Raw genomic sequence first — 14,940 nt, 5'->3', positions numbered from 1 at the left:
CAGCCTCCTCCTCACTTACAGTGGCCATAAGGGATACAACAAGGGAAGCACTCCCCTATAAAATACTCCTTGAAATACTGATCACTTCTCTGCCTATATTCCTAAGAGCAAAATCACCCAAAAAGCAGGAGTTTTTTCGTGTTTACTTTTTTTTTTCTCTGATCTACTATTTATTCATGAGAGGTGAAGTAAGACATTGAGAAATTCTGGACAGCTGCTAATTCAGCTAACATCCATAAATGCAGTTTTCTCTTAAATTCAGGTGGCTTTACATCAAAATGAAACAAGGCTGAAAACAGCAGGCAATAATTATTTCACTGAGCAAGGTCACCTGGGAAACTACATCTAAAAAAAAAAATAGAAAATGAACTGGCTGGACAAAATCTCAGAAGACTACTCGCCTGAATGATGAAATCACTACCTTTGTAATTAACCACACACAAACTCTCCTTCTCAACACTGGAAGCCAGGTTAAGGCCCAAATTAAAATCAAGATCAAAGCACTCAGAGAATATTCTATTTGTATTTAAATAAGTTCCTATCTAAAGAACTGTTTAAAAAGAGCTATGCATTATCACCTTCCTTAGGTGAACACATTTTTCCCTCCTTGTCAGTAGTTAAAAGAAATGAATATTCAGAATTAATAGCTTAATCGTTTCTGAATTCATAATTTCACTTCTATTAGAAAACTACATTATATAAGACAATGTCAGAAATAAACATTTGAACTTCTGACTATTGAAGTAGGATAAAATACTGAAATCTTCATGTTTTCAATGAAAAGCAATCCACTGTGAAAAGAAAAGAACAAGTTTTATACTGAAAAGTTTGAAAGTAAATATTGATAGTGGTTTGCATTTCAGTTTTGCAGCTACCAGAGACCAACAGGGTTTCACGTGTTTTTTCTGTAACTCAGCTGCAGAGGAGCTGTTTGGGCTTCGGTCACAGAGTGATACAAAGTATCTTCCTGGGGAGAAAATACTAGATAATAGAGAATTATCTCATTCCTAAGGAACAGTCTAACAAGAATCAACAGTGAGAAATGGAAAAAGAAATGCAAGGTGATTAATCATGCTGGGGGAGAGGGACGAGGGATTGCCAAGAAGAATAAGGGTCCCATCTCTTGACATTTCAGTCAAAATGGGGTAATCTTTTGAAAGGCAAACTACAGTAAAATAAAATTAGTAGGATCAACAGCAGAGGTAATGAGGTAAAATGTAAGAGCCTGTTAGTGGTCACCTCCTACTAAACCTTCTAAAACTTCTTGTTGCCTCCAGTTTCATAAATTCCTTCTCATTTACAGTGATTTGTTTCAAAACAAAAATACTTTATAAGTTTCAGAACACTTTGTAATGTAGTCATAACAGGGGAGAGGAAACTATTAAGCCAGACCTTAACTGAGGGAAAAAAGCAGATTAATCCCAAGGGGGTTTTTCCCTAAGGCTTCACATCCACACAGAAAATTCATTCTAACAAGAAGATACAAATCTATTCCCTACATTTTCTGGTAAGATGAATTTTCTGGCAAGATGAATTTTCTGGCTATAGATTTGAAAATGAAAATGTTAATAGTCCAATTTAAATGAGCAATTTTTAGACAGCAATTCTGGTCATTTTTATGTAGTCCTGGATTTCACCTGATTTCAGAGCCTGATTTGATAAGTGTTTTGAAATGGTCAGGAAGGACGGGCATATTATAAATAGCTTTTGATATTCTTTATGTGAATACTTTCCATGTAACAAGTCATTTCTGAAAAAAATGAAAACTTTTCACCACAAAGAGAAAGTCAGAGTTATCAAAGTTCTGGTTTATATACAGGCTTCAAATTCGTGTTGTTTTTTTTTAAGAGACACACATACTAACAAATGAATGTCATTTTCTGTGAATGAACCATTTTCAAAGTAAATTTGGGGAAAACATACACAATTTTTTTTTTTTTTAAGGAAGATATAAAATATTGAAAAGCCTTTAAACCCTGCATAGACTGAAAAAAAATTTCCTATATTCAGGAAACCATTTTAGTAGGGTTTTTTTAATAGTTACTCTGTCTTACTTTCACTAGCCAAAATAATGTTCAGTGTTTTTCTGATATGTTTATGACACACTTGCATCACCTGACGTACTTCAGAACTTGGCATAGAGAGCTAAGATTTGAAACCACTTTTAAAGAGTGAATGCTTACTGCACAGAAGGAAAATATTTTTCTTTTTGCTATTTATCAGTCTCTCTCAAAACAAAGTTGTTGCAGATGGTACAGAGGCTGCTTGGACATAATCTCAGCTAGAGATACTGCTAGACATGGACTACGGTTGTTCACAATCTGAAATAATTTTCTTGTTTTCTTTCTTTGCTTTAGGAGCTCAAAATTCTGCTACAAAGCCAGAGAAGTCTGTTACAATTCATTTATCAATAGCAGAACAGACCACTGTGCAATCCTGCACTGGATGAATCTTTTGGGACACATGAGCCAATATCCAGTAGTACTTAGAGGAGTCACTCAAAGCAAAATTAAAAATTGTCTGTGTATAGCTACAGAAGTATCAGGAGAAGCTTAGGTTCTGGTGCAGGAAAGACAGTAAAGTCAGAGCTGAACAAATCGATTTGGATGACTCTAGCAAAGTCTTGGCCCCATTAGATCCACTAGAAATACATGTGGCTTCCCTTCAAGAGAGCCACAACCTTTCCCTGATGCCCATCCATTTCCATCTGTCCTTAGTACATAACTTTCCTTCCATACCTTGTATAAAGTGATCAAATTTACACATGTATAAAGCCAGCTTCCTGTCTTGTCAAAAGGGAAAGTTGTCATACTACTCTCTCATTAAGTGAGGAAAATCTTTAAATTGGAATATAATTTTCTATAAATTTTCAGCAAACCAAGACCAAATCTTGAAAGCCTAAATAAAGTAAATTTTTACCTCATGCCACTGTAGGAGTCATGCTGATACAAAGGGACAGAATATATGTCTCAAAGCATCAGGAAAGTTAAAATCCTTTTCAAATGCATTTACTCACATGCAGTTATTAATAAAAATTTCCCTTCTTTAACTTCACATCTCAGTCCCCTTCATGACAATATAAAGTACCTTCTAGTTTATCTAATACTCCGCTGGTTAAATATAAAATCCAGACATTTTCACTTTGCTTTATGTTTCCTTTTTTTCTCTTTCTACTTGCACACTGTTTACTATGATTCTTTCCTAATAAAGGCTATTTTTTATTTAAGTCATAGAATCATAGAACAGTTTGTGCTGGAAAGGCCATCTTTTCCTCCTCCCCTGCCATGAGCAGTGACATCTTCAGCCAAGGCAGGTTGCTCAGAGCCCCATCCGACCTGACTTTGAATGTCACCAGGGATGGGCCATCTGCCACCTCCCTGAGCAACCCGGGCCAGTGTTTCAACACCTTCATTGTTAAATGCTTATTTCTTCATTGTTAGATGCTTATTTCTTGTGTCTGGTCTAAAATGACACCACTTCCGTTTAAAACCATCACCCCTTGTCCTATCACAGCAGGTCTTGCTAAGAAGTTTGTCCTTATCTTTCTTGTAGGTGCCACTTCAAGAAGTGAACCACTGCAAGATTTCCCTGGAACCTTCTCTTCTCCAGGTTGAACAATTCCAACTTTCTCAGTCTTTCCTCTTAGAAGAGATGTTCCAGAGAGCTGTTCCTCTCATCATCTTTGTGACCTCCTCTGGGCTCCATCCAACAGGTCCATGTCCTTCCTGTGCTGGGACCCCAGAGCTGATGCAGCACTGCAGGTGAGGTTTCACCAGGGCAGAGCAGACAGGCAGAATCCGCTCCCTCACCCTGCTGCCCACACTGCTTTGGATGCAGCCCAGGACAAAATTGGTTTTCTGTGCTGCCAGTGCTCAGCAGCACCTTCAAGCCCTTCTGGGCAGGGCTGCTCTCATTCTGCTCATCCCCAGCCTGGACTGATACAGGGAGTTGTTCCAACACAGGTGCAGCACCTTGCAGCTGGTGGTATTAAACCCCATGAGATTCCCATGGCCCACTTCTAAAGCTTGTCCAAGCCCCTCTGGATGTCACCCCATCCTTCAAGAGTGTCAACCATACCACTCAGCCTGGTGTCACCTGCAAATTTGCTGAGGGTGCACTTAATCCCTTCATCTATGTCATTAATGAAGATATTAAGTAGCACTGGTCCCAGTACAGACTCAGAGGAGCACCCCTTGTCAGTGATGTCCACTGGGAGGCCAAGACATTAACCACTACCCTCTGGGTGCAACTGTGCAGCCAATTCCTCATCCACCAAACAGTCCAACTATCAAATCCATCTCTCTCCAGTTGAGAGAGAAGGGTGCTGTGGGGACTGTGTCAAAGGTTTAACAGAAGTCAAGACAAAATCCTTCCCTTGCTGTTATCTCTCCATCATGGAAGGCCCCTGGGTTGGACAGGCAGGATTTGCCCCTGGTGAAGCTGTGCTGGCTGTCCCAAACCTCCTCCCTGTCCTCCATGTGCCTTAGCAGAGCTTCTGAGAGGAACTGTTCCATGATCTTCCCAGGCACAGAGGGAAGATCCGTTTCCCCTTTTCAGTCACCTGGGACTTCACTTGGCTGCCATGACCTTTCAAATATCATGGAGAGGGGATTGGCAACTACATCAATCCATTCCCTCAGGATTTCGGGATGCATCTCATTCCTCAGGTGGTCAAGAACTTGATCTTTACTTGCAGCAGGGAACACTTTTCTGCCATAGTCCCAATCCTGCTGTCCATCTGTCCATCCACTCTAGAGGTGTGGGAAGAGAAGTTGTCACTGATGACTGAGGAAATTCTGGGATGCAATTTAGCTAGCACTTGCTAAAATTTTCAATGCAATTTCAATTTCAATGTTTCCTGGCTTTAGTTTTAATATTAGTTTTAGTATAACCATTATTCCATGATACTGCATGTTTAAATTACTGCATAACCATATTTAAACTAAGATCTGAAAACATATAATGATGGCACCAAAATTATGCCCTAGAGCACACTCTTTCTGAAAGAACAGACATTAAAAAAAATAATGCTCTTAAAAAGCAGGCTAGAAGACTGTTTATCACAACCACCAAGGAGTCTACAGCAAATATGTCCAAGTTAGTATTCCCTAAAGACCTAAACATAATACTAACAAAATCTCACATCCTGAAATATAAATTCTAATCACCATAAACAGAATGTGTTTGATAGGTTTGCAGCAGGTTTCAGCTACACATGGAAAAAAAGTCTTCAAATATATGGAACAGGTATGAATTTTATTCTTACACCACTTAATTATTTTGTTTCACTGATTATCCAAAACTGAGTCTGAAGCAAGAATTGCCTAAGATTGGGATGCTGTATTTTTGTCATGTTCAAATTAAATACCTGAATAGAACTTTGCTTTTACAACAGAGGTGAACAATATAATAGTTGAACAAGTCTATCAGACTACAGAAAATATGAGTAAATTGTGTTTGTACTCAGAAATTTTAGAACAAGCAGGTCTGCTGTAACATTACTTCAAAACCATGGTAAATAAAATGTAACTGCCCACAATCAGTTAAGAGCTGTTGACCTCTTCATATCCATAAATTCAACATTGTGTCATACTGTTTTCACAAGAATGCTCTCCAAACAGTTTTCAAGGTTAATTTTGCTGTTACTCCCTCTGGCAGGGTAAGCAGATAATTCTGTCTCCTCAGTAATTTCTCTCCCAGCTTCTTTGATATCAGTAACTTGTACTCATGCTAAATGAAGTTTTCATATTTTGCCAAGGCCACTGTTTGAATTTGTCTATCTGCTATATTTTTGACAGTAATATTGATACTTCAAAGGATGTAGAAAAAGCATTGTCTGTTTCTTGTTAGTGAGATTGCTGAGAAAGTTTTATACCTTCAGTGACAACATTGTAGGGCAAGCTGCTCTACTGTCTCCATTTCTATTTCAGAGTAATTAAAATTGAGGAGGATTTGCTTGAACCTGATCAAAAGTATTTCTTCCTGTGGCTGTATAACAGATGGAGGAAAAATATAAATCTCCTGGTCACAATGTCAAGCATTAAAATATAAATTAACTGTATAAATGTTAAAGTTTTATTTTTCAGATCATATCCTTCAAAAAGTGTTCCATTCCTTGCATTGCTCACATTACTAATTCTATTGAAATAAGACTATTATTCTAAGTGTCAACATGTAAAATTGTTGAATTTAGGGCCTGTGAAACTTTTGGCTACAGTCAGTTTATTTGTTTACAAAACCAATAGATTCAAAATTAAACTAAAGAACAAGTTCCTAAATATTAAAATATTAACTTTTGTTCAATGAACAGCACAAAACCATTAAGGCCTGCTGCTGTGAATCAACACAATTTCACCCCACAAATCTTTACTCATTCACATCAGCTGGGGATCAGTCTACAGGAGATACTTTGCAGATGAGGCTAACAGATTGTTCAGAAGTGCTACTGCCATTTACTAATCAGCCAGGAAAATACTTGAATTACTTCAAGTCTTATGAGCCAATATATGTATTTAGAAAAATACATGTGAAATACAGGTGAAAAAAATCCTCACATTTTATTAACATGTAGGTATTTTTCCACATCTGAAATGCATTATTTTTATCAAATTTAAATTAGAGACAAAACCTGGTGTGTAGCAATGGCACACAGAAGTAACACCATTCTGAGACAAGGCACAGAAAAATTCCTGCAATTCTGGCTTTTTGTACTTTGAAGGTGTGGTGCTGCAGTCAGGCCAGCAAATCTTGCTTTCTTTCTTTTATGAAAATGGGGACTCTATTTCCACTTTTTTTTTTTTTTTTAATTAATCCTCTACTGAAAACTAACTAGTGAATTGACTTGGCTTTTGAAGAGGAACACAAAAGCCAGAATCAGCACAGAATAATCAACAGATGCGTGTGGCTGGAACTCAGTGGAAAAGCAAAGAGGCAGCAGTGCTCTATTAAGATTTTCCCTGCTGATGTCAAGAAACAGAACTTTAGAAAGATTCAGAACTGATTCAATTCAGGATTTACCTTCATTACTCTACCTTCTATCTATAGCTTCCTCTATATTTCCACAAAGATGAACAAGAGGTTTATGTTTGAACATGCTGGATTCCCAGTATTATACTGAATGCATCAGTACTTCAATCAGTATACTAATGAAGCACAATGAATGAAGACAGCAAAGTCACCTGCAAGCACTGACAAACTGAGAAAAATTTTAAAAACTGCTCTCTACATGCTCCTTTCTGGTGAAAAACAAGGTGACAGTGGTTCAAATACTTCTGTCAATGCTCAACTTGAAACACAATTTTTTTTTCCCTTAAAGTCACTCTGTTTGCAGGGACTTAAAATGCAAAATATTTTAGAGTATACTACACTGCTGAATTAATTAGAGTGATCCACTCAGGTCATACAGGAATATACAGTTTGGATATCAGAAGCCAGACATGCAAACCCATTTTGTGGAGCATTCATTATACTCTACATATCTGGCAGAGATTAAAAGGCTTGGGGCAGATTATCCCCCCAGTCACAACATCAGTGTAAGCTCAAGAATCCTTTCCAGGGAGCTGTGAAACAAGTTGTTTGTCCTGCTGAGGCCAGAAGGGAATTGCCAGCTGCTTGGATGTTCAGCTTGTTTCCTCACTGGTACCCTGGGGAAGACACCTCTGCAAAAACATCTGGCAGCCTTTATCCCACACTCGAGATGGATCACTTAATAGATGCATAATGGAGCATCACATTTCAGTTCAGAAACACTGCTTGGAAGGGAGAGAGTGGACAGCATCAGCACACCAGAAACTGTTCAAATTTAGCCTGCCCTAGTGTGCAAAACTGAGAGCAATTATTTTTGGTAGCCCAGAGTGATCTGCAGTTTAAGACAACTCCGTACCACATAAGTGAAAATTGTAACTCTGTATGTTTGAGTTCTACCAGTAGCTCACCCTACAAGCACATAGCTAAACAGTACTTTGAAGGAAGAGAAAAGAGTAAAAGCCACACTCATAGGGAAGAAAAAAAATTGATCTCAAATAAAATATTGGAAAGGATAGGAGCTTTTCCTCTTTTAAAAGAACAGCAAGAGGCAATTGAAGGATAGGAAAATCTTCTTTGGGTAGTTTCAAGGCATGTTTGTGTTGGCTAATATATATCAAATGGAACATAAATATTATCAATCAAATATCTACAATCAAATATCTTCATTTAAAAACCAAACAATTCTACTAGTTGTGTTGGAATTCTGGTGCATCTCTACAGTTAAGCAGGGTTTCAGTTTTGATGTGTAAAATACTGGCATTTCATATACCCCTCAGAATAAAAGGAGAAAAAAACACCCCAAAGATTTTGAAGTTCCAGTGATTTTGCTGAGAATCTTTTGCTGACTTCAGTAGACACTGAATCAGGTCTCTGAATATAGGTTTTTTTCCAGTTAACTTTCATAAGCTGCTTCCTGCAGTTTGCAAAAAACAACTTTGTTCACATGACTTAGCCCAGAAAAAACACTTTTGAAGGCCAACTACTGTATCTTGTGTTCCTTTAGCAGTTAAGATATTTGCCAGCTTCATTCTTTCAGAGAAAATATGCAAGCTTTCTTTCCAACAGTTTGAACAGTACCATTCCTGACAGTTGCAGAGTTTTTGTAATTTATACCTCAACTGTCTGCTCATATTTCATGCATCTTCACTTTAAGGCAATTTAATTGAAAAAAAAAAGAAAATAGAATAATGCATCTTGTTACAAAATCATATTTTGGCATCTGCAAACAAGAATGCTCATTTTCTTCTGTTTATATAATGTTCTATAAATGGATTTTGTGCAAATGGGCATTTTTTGAAATGATTGCTTGCTGATGGTTTTATGCATTCACTACATTTTCCTGAAATTAATTTGCAGTGGTCATACTTTTAAGTTAAACATTGAAGACTTTATGCACCAAAAAGTGAATTACTTTATATCCACCAAATAAACTGAACTTGGGCAGAACATTATTATATGAAACTTCCAAAGCATTAAATATAAATATTATGTGTTCAGTGTCCTTTAGCAATGCATTCCCTTACAACATATACCATAAGTGTTACAAATAGTAGTACTTTAATTATATGTTTGCCCAGGTAAGTTATATTACAGAATAAATGAAAAACTTATAACCTGTCTAATTTAAATTCAGCAGTTTTGTCTGCAAAGCCCTTCAGCTTCCCTGGTCACCTGTCAAGAGGCTGTGTGTTGATTTTTGTTTGGTCAATCACACAGGGCAATGTAGGGCTGTAGTTTCATTAAGAGCAGTTCATCATCAGAGAGAAGGGCCTTGAATCATCACAGAACAAAAAATACATAATTTTTAATCCATACACTGAAGTACAAAACAGAAGATGGGGGGAGGTTAAAACAATGAGACAATTAGCCTCACTAATTAGTGCAGACAAATTAGCCAGCACAATGAGCAATATGATCATTCCCACAGCAACTTGTCTATCAAGATAGTTTTTGTAGGTACTGTGGCAAAAGGTGATTTTTAACAGAAGATTTCTAGAAAGTAAATAAAAAAGCTTTTTATATGTATGAGTAAAGAGTAGAAAGAAAAAGATTCTTGTTTGAGAAAGTAACAATGAATGTTGTCATCCTTGGTTAAGCAGAGCTACAAATCAACATCAAGTAGTGAATGAAAGAAAACTGATAAAGGTACTGATTGTTTATGGAAGCCCTGGAAAGCAAAAAACATCCCTACACCAAAAAGTGCTTATGCCTTAGTCCTGAGAAAAATCCCAACTCAGGCCAGTGTAACCCAAAACCCTTTTGGAATACAGCAACATCCATCCTTCAGAATGTTTTTTAAGCTATTTTCAGAATGTGCATTTAGCACATATTATGCTTATGATAAGCACTATGACAGAGTATAATTAACAGACAGAAACTGACTGAATTCACACATATAGCCATTAAAATGCACCAGCCATACACTCATCAAGAATGCCATATTCACTGTGGACACCAAGCACCCTTACATGTCAACTGTCTGAAATTGCATGATCATCATCCTGTTGTTGTTAGAAAAGGTCTGTTGGTCCAAGAAAATAAACTCTAAAAAAAGTATGATACTTATAGGTAAGAGGAAACCATTTATACAAGAGTGTGGATGTGTATGCTCCATTTTGAAAGCCAGCACTGTAGGCTGGGAGATCCCATTCCAGTTAACAGCTCTCTTCAGTCTGTATCCATAATACACAAACAGTAAGTCCATTTCTGATCTTTCTCCTTTTGGTCATTACACAAAATGTGCAATTATGAATGAGTCTTCCAGTTTTAGTTCAGATGCTGTGGTAAAAGGTCTAACAAACACAATTTCTACATTTAAAATGTGTGAGAAATTCAATAGAAAAGGCCTGACTTTGTCATATCCGAAGTTTTTTGAGAAATACTATCCTACAAATTTGAGCTTAATTTGATTGTAAGCAGTATCTTGTAATAGTGACAATATACTACTTACAAGCAGATAGATTGATTGATACTCAAACTGCTGCTACAACTTCCTGAAAACTATGCCTCCAGCCTAAATGTACTTTTCCAAGCTGCCACACAGGTCTGATGAGCTGCATTCCAACCTATTCTCTTTCAAAGCTACAATTCAAATATTATAAATCATGCAGTTAATGGAATATAAATCTAGAGCTTTCACTCACATCTCTGTGTTACAGCCCAGTTTCCCCATCTGGATGCATCTGCTCTGCAACAGTCCTTCATGAAAGGACAGGTTAAATGCTTCAGAGGAGCAGTCCAGCATAGCTTTTAACACTCAAAAGGGGCTGTTCAAACAGAGTGCTCAAAAGTTGGCAGCTACATGCAATTAAGACTGCTCTTTACTTAGACCACAAGATTTTAAATATCAGCTTAAAAATGCCAAACTCTCTCTCTCCCCCAAGGCAGGAATCAGTAAATTAATAACAAGTGCACTAGGATGGTGAGGGCTGGGGGGTGGCCTGAGTTGTTGGTTTTGTTTTTCCTTTTGTTTTTCTTTTTGTTTTATTCTCTCTGGTCATGGTTCAAATTCATTTTCATGAAGCTTGCACGAGTCTTTTAAGAAGTGGTTGTTAAATATTTATGATATCAAATTACACATACAACACATAAAATATTGGAAACATCCATTCTTGAATGCATTAAAACTTCAGGCTATGTCTTTTACACTAGCTGCCAAATTTATGTGGCTTTCAGAGAAGTGGCTGAATGGAGCAAATTTCAGAAAATATGTCTCAAGGTTAAAAAGGATTAGAGAACTACTTTGTATTCAACATCAAAGGCAGAAGATTGACTGGTGTGTTCTTTTAATTTTTTTTTCTAAAATTTCGAAGTTGCCTGCTCTATTTTTATTTCTGAATCTAACACAGTTTAGTAAAGGTTTAATTCTGCAATCCAAATCAAAACCAGCTTTAACTGTGTTCAAAAGAAAGATTGGTACATTGCAGATCAGCTGTAGCAGGTACTTTCCAAATCCACAAATAAATAATAGCAAATATAAAGCACAAAAATCAAGAGACTGCTCCTTCACACACAAGTGAACAATCTTATTACTCTCAGTGAGGATCCTTATCAGAGCCCTCAGACCCCACACCAGATTTCATTATGGTTTTCTGTGGCTAGAGCCCTTAGCCTGAGCTTCACCCACCATCTAATGGCATTAGAGGCTTACTTAGAACCCAAGACCAGAGCTTAAAGAGCATCTGTATTCCAGCTGCCAATCCAGAAATTTAGTGTTCAACTAAATTTCCAGGAAAACAAACAAAAACCAAACAACCAACCTTCTCTCTCTCCCTCAGAACACAGCAAAACCAAGCTGACAATTCCCCTAGCACAACTATTATATGAAAAGCTGTTGAAATGTGTTCACAGAAAGTGTTCACAGCTCTCAACACTTTCTGGTTTTGTACAATACAATTTTTCTCTTTCCAGGTGATTTGGCTGTCTGACTGAAGGCAGAAAGCCCAGCAGAATTGAAGTAAGCATTGCATATTTAAAAAATCACAAAACTAAGTACTTGCTTCAGATCACATCTGGTATAGCTTCACAAGCACAGAACCTGAAGAAAAGCTGAATCAATTGTATCTTTGTAAAACTCTAGGGAAACATTCATCCTAAAGTGAAAAACAGATTTTTTTTTTCATTGAAAAAGGTACATCAGAATGCAATGACTGTCTTATGACAGAACGGAACAAACTGAACCTGAGATTAGAAAAGGAAAACTAGGAAATTAAAGAAACTTTGAAACCTCCTGACACTGAAAGAACACACAGTGAATTTCAGGAGTGCCCAAACTTACGAATAAACAACAGCATGTAACAATTAGTATTGTGACTGCTTGTGACACTGCTCTTCTCTGAATTAATTTGAACCACTTCAAACAATTTCAGCTGATAACTTCAGACTTCTAATATATAAACCAGATTACATAGGAGATGAAATGCAGTTTTATAGTGTAATAAATGACCCAAAAGAAAGACAGCAACTTGAAAGCAAATGGTTAATGAATTTGTTAGCAAATAGGACTAAATATGGTGAAAGATGTTTCCCAGCCTTGGCATCCAGCACGGAGCCTCACTGGTGCCTGGATAAGCAGAGGAAAGCCTTGTACACAGACCTTGCTATCTCCCCAGTAAAGTCACATTTGCAACTGAAGGACATTGATAGAGATTCTCAAAATAGTGTGCTGGGGAAAAGGGGGGTGAGTTAGACTGAAAACACAGCGCAGGCTTTGAGAACAAAAGGTCCTCTCACAGATTTACACTTTCCAAACACCAGTGATGTATTTGAAAGGAAACACAGACGATAAATTCTCATTCTCAGCGCACATTTCAAGACATCACTATAATTATTCCTATCACTTCTGTTGTCTATTGCACTCCCCCAACTTATGAGTAACACTTCCCATGTTTTCAGCAGCACTTTTTGTGTACCCAATGTGCAGGTGCAGCAAATACCTTGGCAAGGGGCAAAGCGATTATCACTTAAGAAAACAGTAACACTGTATAGTTCATTCTTCTTCAAGGTCTTGAGCAAAGCATAAATTCTCATGAAAACGAAGTCATTGCACTTCAGGCATCAGACAGAGAACCAGGTAAGTCTTATTGCTGCTTGTAGTGCTGATTTTACCATATTTTGTAATTTATAGACTTTTTCTTTCTTTCTCTCCTGCATTTGTTCAGTAATTCAAATAAGTATTTTCTTAGGTCTATATAAAAGCATCAAATATTGTACAATAGTGCAATATACTGAAAAGGGGATATTGTTACTAACTTGCAATTAATTTTCAGGTCAAGTCTACAGAGCTGCACTTCATTATTTCTGAGAACTCTGCACTTTCTGGTACGTATTTCAAAAATATGCACTGATGAATTTTTAACATACTAAATACTCTTGAATCCTATGCATTAATATTGGTTATCTCATATTTCAACCTCTGTTTTAGTCTGCAGTAGTTCTTAACAACCTTATAGTTCAAAAGAAATGGTACTGTGTAAAAAATAGAAACTATTTTTATTTTCCCTAACATTTACTTTTATATTCCAGGTTTACTCTTGCTGCAAGTGGAGTGGATCATGATCTGGCTCGTTGTTCCTTTTTCCTATGCATATACTTCTTTGAGAATTGCTTCTAAAGAGGTATAGGGCATGGGAAAATGGGGCAACTGAGGTGCTTCACCACTCATCCCAGGCAGCATCGCGAAGGCAACAGCAGAAATGTTTTGTGAAAACAGATGGGTCAAGAAATTAAAGGTAAATTTATGAAACTCCCAATTAATCCTCAAAACTTGTGTAGAAAGATACTGGCACTGTTTACTCTGATCTAACATCTAAATCTTGGTTTCCTCTTAAAACCCAATTTATTACAAGAGTAATATTTTAATCATTTCTCCAACTACATTATTTAATATGCCACTTGGTCTAATGTAAAGCACATGCATTGGTAAGAAGTTACCCCTGTAGTCCTTATTCCCATAAGTCTCCAATTGAAAATAACGGAAACGCAGTCACACAAACTGCCAAAAACGCCACTCTTTGTCCCTGTCTCACAGGTGCCAGGATCAGCCGTCACTGAATCCAGGTAATGCTGACTCATGTTTAAAGTCCAGCCATGCAAATGCTGCTTAAGTGGGTTGTCTGTAATACGTCAATTATTCCTAGGATTTTATCCTTTAAGATCCTAAGTACCTTTTGCACGATGCATGCATGTGTGGAATTGCAAAGTCATCTCCTGTAAAACTCGGTTAATAGTAAATCAAATTACAAACATACTAATTTTTTTTGTTTCTTTCCCCCACAGGTGTCTTGGAGGTGGTAGTAGAAGCTCTTTGCTCATTTCATTTAGTAGAAAAACAAAATTTTTATGTTTCTGTCCCATTACTTTCATTTACTCTAATAGCAATGTGTCACATCAATTCTGGGGGGGAAAATACTGCTGTTATGAAACAATGTAACTGTACATAATGCATGTCAAATAAATATCTAATGTATCAGTCACAGATCAAAAGTTTGTGTTACACTGCATCCCAGTTTCTAACAAGTGCTGTAAAGCTGTGAGCTCAAAAAGAGCAAAACAAGGTGCATTACAAGTCATTTTACCCTATGGTTATTGTTATGCTACACTATTCAAAATTAAATGAATATTTTAGAATTCACTTTTTATCTAATATAATAGTGTCAAAGGACTATTCTATTTACATATCACTTCTTTCTTACAATAAAAATTAATTTTAAAACATACATCCACGACCATATCTTTATTCCCCAGTTTCATATCAAAGCTTGTGATAAAGAGAGCTTGTAAGGGTTTTTTTTAATATAAAAAAATTAAATCTATTAATAGTTATTAAAGTCAAAATGAACCTCCAGAATTACTGCACAAGAAGTGGAAAAATACATACAAAACAAACAAAAGTATAACTAAACAAGAGACAAC

At 36.8% G+C, this 14,940-nt stretch overlaps 1 long non-coding RNA gene across 1 annotated transcript; it reads left to right on the top strand.

Moving 5' to 3' along the window:
• Positions 1-13,222: 13,222 nt before the first annotated feature.
• On the top strand, positions 13,223-14,503 carry LOC128810919 (uncharacterized). The gene is made up of 2 exons (XR_008438176.1): positions 13,223-13,347; positions 13,552-14,503. It is a non-coding gene; the product is annotated as an uncharacterized LOC128810919 (long non-coding RNA).
• Positions 14,504-14,940: the final 437 nt, after the last annotated feature.

The sequence above is a fragment of the Vidua macroura genome, chromosome 8 (genome assembly GCF_024509145.1).
Source record: "Vidua macroura isolate BioBank_ID:100142 chromosome 8, ASM2450914v1, whole genome shotgun sequence".
NCBI lineage: Eukaryota > Metazoa > Chordata > Aves > Passeriformes > Viduidae > Vidua > Vidua macroura.
This window is presented reverse-complemented; position numbering and strand designations above follow the sequence as displayed.